Source organism: Oratosquilla oratoria, chromosome 18 (assembly GCF_046742065.1).
Source record: "Oratosquilla oratoria isolate Oo_2021 chromosome 18, ASM4674206v1, whole genome shotgun sequence".
Lineage (NCBI taxonomy): Eukaryota > Metazoa > Arthropoda > Malacostraca > Stomatopoda > Squillidae > Oratosquilla > Oratosquilla oratoria.
Genome location: NC_134794.1, coordinates 13612315 through 13617572, shown reverse-complemented (window position 1 = coordinate 13617572; position 5258 = coordinate 13612315).

The window sequence follows — 5258 nt, the reverse complement described above, 5'->3', positions numbered from 1 at the left end:
ACGAGTGGAAGGGCGGTGAGCTAAACACAAAGAACAGTTGGAGTTTTATTCACTGACGATTCGTCCTTACCAGGACATTCTCATGTACTTTGAGAATGTCCTGGTAAGGACGAAACGTCAGTGGATAAAACTCCAACTGAAAATCCATGTGAACAAGTTGTATAGACACGGTAAAGGAAACATAGACTGGAGGTGAAGCTTTTATTCCTGACGTTTCGTCTATCGACTTTCTCATTCCTTTGAGAAAGTCGATAGACGAAAAGTCAGGAATGAAAGCTTCACCTCCAGTCCATGTTTCCTTTACCGTGTCTATACAAAACTCCAACTGTTCTCTGTGTTTAGTTCACCGCCCTTCCACGCATACTCATCCCTCTGAAGCTCGCAAAAACATTTTTATGACTGATTATCCCTTTGATTGACAAAACTCGAAGTATACTGAGCAAAGATAATGGATTCGGTTGTAGCAGCTCTCCTACTAAACCAGCGTTTCCCAACCTGGGGTGCTGAAATTAATTATAGTGTGTGCTGGGAAGTGATGCAGACAAAAATCACATTAATATATGTATCATTGATTACCCAGTTGTGCATATTTGACCAATTCCATGCTATTTTATTTTTCTAGGGTGTTCTTATTTCTTTCTACAAACAATATTCTCAATTTGTTTCAGTTCTAAGGAATCAAGAAAATAAATCATCAAGCAGTACACTTCACTTTCTTTTATCCTTCTAATAACAAGATAGGGGTGCTGGATTGCTTAGACATGACAACAGGGGGTGCTATGGTCGGAAAAGGTTGGGAAACTGTCCTAGCATAAGCTCCTCACCCTAACAACACCACCTTTCGTTGTTAATGAAAACTAATCATGCTTTTCAGTTTGCCGTCAGATGATTTTATTCACCTGAGGGGAAACCCTCTGTGCAGCGAAAGAATTAATCATGATAATGGAAATGATAAGTAACGATAATGAAAATCAATGGGATGAATCTGAAGAATATCTGACACGTTGAGGCTATGCGGATGTACAGACAGACCAAGAATCTGGGGTAAGTGGGATAGGAGATGGGATGGGTGGGCGAGTGGGAGGAGAGGGAAAGGGGGAAAGGAAGAGGAGAAAGGGGAATGGGGAAAGGGAGGAAAGGGAAAGGGGGAAGGAGGAGGGGAAGGGGGAAAAGGAGGGAAGAAAGGGAAAGGGGAAAGAAGACGGTGGAAGGGGAGGGAGGGAAGGGAAAGGGGGAAGGAATAGGGAGGAGGGAGAGAGGGGAAAGGGAAGGAAGAGAGGGAGATGGGAAAAAAGGAGAGGGAAGGGGAGGGAGGAAAGGGAAAGGGGGAAGGGGAGGAAAGGGAAAGGGGGGAGGAGGAGGGGGAAGGGAGAAGGGGAGGAAGGAAAGGCAAACGGGGAAGGAGGAAGGAGGAGAGAGAAGGGGAAGGAGGAGAGGGAAAGGGGAAGGAGGAAAGGGAAAGGAGAAATGAGGAGGGGGGAGGGGAAGGAGGGAAGGGAAAGGGGGAAGGGGAGGGAGGAAAGGGAAAGGGGAAAAGATGGGGCGAGGGAGAAGGGGGAAGGGGGAAGGGGAAGGAGGAAAGGAAAATGGGTAGGGAGGAGGGAGGAGGGAGGAGGAAGGGGAGGAAAGGGAAAGGGGGAAAAAGGAGGGGGAAGGGGTCGGGGGAGGGAGGAAAGGGAAAGGGAGAAGGGGGGAAGGAAAGGGAAAGGGGTAGTGAGGAAAGGGAAAGGGGAAAGAAGACGGAGGAACGGGGGGAGGAGAAGGGGGAAGAGGGAAGGGGGAGGGAGGAGGGGGAAAGAGGAGGGAGGAGGGAGAAGGAGGAGGGAGGAGGGGGAAGGGGAGGCAGTGAGGGAGCTCCAATGAGGAAGACATTCCGACCACGGCGGACAAGACAAGAAGCGGATCCTCCCTCCGGGGGGTTTTGCGCTCTGCTTAATGATTTGTGATGACGGTGGTGGTGGTGGTGGTGGTGGTGGTGGTGGTGGTGGTGGTGGTGGTGGTGGTGGTGGTGGTGGTGGTGGTGGTGGTGGTGGTGGTGGTGGTGGTGGTGGTGGTGGTGGTGGTGGTGGTGGTGGTGGTGGTGGTGGTGGTGGTGGTGGTGGTGGTGGTGGTGGTGGTGGTGGTGGTGGTGGTGGTGGTGGTGGTGGTGGTGAGGGATGACTGATGTAGGGTCCTGCCTCCGCGTCCGCCTCCGCCTCCTTATTTCGTCTCTTCGCCACGAGGCTTCCCGAGACGATGACGATGTGGGCGAGGAGGATGAGGAGGAAGAGAAAGAGGAGGAGGAAGAGGAAGAGGAGGAAGAGGGTGATGATGAGGAAGATGCCAAAGAAGAAGAGAAAGAAGAGGAGGAAGAGAAAGAGGAGGAGGAAGAGGAAGAGGAGGAAGAAAGTGTCTTAGGGACTTTGATGGCACCCTCCGGACCAGCAGCATTCTTTCATGACTGAAGACTTGAGATCCACACAAAGAAAGAATCCTTTTTTTTTTCTTTTTTCTTTTTTTTTTAGTTTACCGTGATGACTGAAGACTTGAGACTCACACTAAGAAAGAATCCTGATTTTTTTTCTTTTCTTTTTTTTTTTCTTTTTAAATACTATCCCTCCAGTCTTCTACCCGTCCTCAAATGTCTCCCGTCCCGCCTCTAAGACAACTCCTCCTCTTCGGTGGCGAATTGTCCCCAGGGACAGACTCGCTGGTTATCGTGGACGAAATCTCCCCATCGCAATGAGGCCGACGGGGGGTTAGAAGCCAAGACACTTGACCGCCATTGCTGTTGTTTGCAATAACTAATCACCTTTGGGAGGCAATAACATCGGGGTTTCCAAGATCATTTATTACCCTGGACGGACGGGGAAGAAGGAGGAGGAGGAAGAAGAGGAGGAGGAGGAGGAAGAGGAGAAGAGGAGGAGCAGGAGGAGGAGGAGGAGGAGGAGGAGGGGGGGAGGGAAGGGTAAAGTCTGACACGAAGGAAAAGGTGGAGGCAGAGGAGGACGAGCAAGAAGTGGAGGAGCAGGAGTAGGAGGAGGAGGAAGAGGAGGAGGGGGAGGAGGAGGAGGAAGAGGAGGAGGAAGAGGAGGAGGAGGAAGAGGAGGAGGGGGAGGAGGAGGAGGAAGAGGAGGAAAAGAAGGAGGAGGAGACGTAGGAGGAGGAAAAGAGGGAGGAGAAGGAGTAGGAGGAGGAGACGTAGGAGAAGGAGGAAAAGGAGGAGGAGGAAGAAGACGAGAGGGAGGAGGAGTAGGAGGAAAAGGAGGAGGAGGAAGACGAGAAGGAGGAGGAGGAGGAAGAAGACGAGAAGGAGGAGGAGGAGGAGAAGAAGGAGGAGGAGAAGAAGGAGGAGGAGGAGAAGGATGAGAAGAAGGAGGAGGAGGTGACGTAGAAGGAGGAAAAGGAGGAGGAGGAAGAAGACGAGAAGGAGGAGGAGGAGGAGGAGGAGGAGGAGGAGACGGAGAAGAAGTATTAGGAGGACAAGAAGGAGAAGGAGGGGGAGGAGGAGGAGGAGGAAGAGCTTCTGCGTCACAAAGCCCTGATGGATTGTGTCCTGAAGCTCGCGAGGACGTATGTGTGTCTTGTGGGACTCCTTCGAGTGACAGCGACGACGAACGCTCGCCTCCCCCCGTCCCCCCCGCTGTGCTGCGACATCTGGGCTGGCAGGTTAAGTGGTAGGGAAGAGGCAGAGGATATGTGTATGCGTCTGTGTGTGTGTGTGTGTGTGTGTGTGTGTGTGTGTGTGTGTGTGTGTGTGTGTGTGTGTGTGTGTGTGTGTGTGTGTGTGTGTGTGTGTGTGTGTGTGTGTGTGAGTGTGTGTGTGAGTACATATGTATGTGTACATGTATATGTCTATGCACATATATGTATGTGTATATATATATATATATATACAGTATATATATATATATACAGTATATATATATATATATATATATATGTATGCATATATATATGTATACATATATACATACATATATACATGTATATATAAAGACATCATATATGTATCACAAGAGGAGCAAGGGAAGGAGGAGGAGATGGAGACAAAAAGGAGGTGGAAGAGAAACAGAAGGAAGAAAAAGAGGAGGTGGAGGACAAGAAGGAGGAGGAGGAGGAGGTGAGGGATGAAGAAAAGTTGTATTCTGTCAGTAATAACCAGCGTTTCTTTCCCTAGGGCCAACGCTGTACTGAAGAGTTGTCACATATTTGTCAACAGAAAGATCGAAGAAGGAAAGAAGCTGAACGGAGAAAGAGTAGAATTCAAAAGTCACATGACTATTTTTCTCTCTTTCTTGAAATTAATCTCTAATAATGAAAGAATTCTGCGTGGCTCTGATCCGTAGGGTTGTCACTAAAAACCCCAAAATATCCCATTCAGTCAATATCCCATGTGAGGAGGTGGAGGAGGCTGAGACAGAGAGGGCGACCGCGTTGGCGAGAGAGGAGGAGGAGGAGGAGGAGGAAGAGGAGGTGAAGGAGGAGAGGGAGGAACAGGAGGAGAAGGAAGTGGAGAAGGAAGAAGAGGAGGAGTAACAGGAGGAGAAGGAAGTGGAGAAGGAAGATGAGGAGGACAGGAGAAAGAAGAGGAGAAGGAAGGGGTGGAGAAAGAAAAGGAGGAGAAGGAAGGGGTGGAGAAAGAAAAGGAGGAGAAGGAAGAGAAGGAGAAGGAAGAGGAGGAGGAGGAGAAAGAAGAGGAGAAGGAAGGGGTGGAGAAAGAAAAGGAGCAGGAGGAGAGGGAAGAGAAGGGGAGGCAAGAGGAGGAGGAGGAGAAAGAAGAGGAGGAGAGGGAAGAAGAGGAGAAAGAAGAGGAGACCAGGAAGGGAAAGAGAAGGAAGAAGAGGAGGAGGAGAAGGAAGAAGAGGAGAAAGAAAAGGAGGAACAGGAAGAGAAGGACCAGGAAGAGAAGGAAGAGAAGGAGAAGAAAGAGGAGGAGAAGGAAGTGGAGGAGGAGGAGGAGGAGGAAAAGGAAGAGGAGGAAAAAGAAGTGGAGGACCAGAAGGGGAAGGAGGAGGAGAGGGAAGTGAAGGAGGACCAGGAAGAGAAGGAAGAGGAGGAGGAGGAACATAAGAATAAAAGAGACTGCAAGAGACCATAAGGCCTACACTAGGCAGCTCCGTATCCATCACCACCTGTCATCCCCATCCATAAAGTTGTCTAATCGTTTTTTAAAACAACTGATAGTTTCAGCGCTTACTACATGGTTACTAAGTTTATTCCATTCATCGACCACCCTATTAGTAAATCAATTCTTGCCTATTTCCTTCCTAAATCTA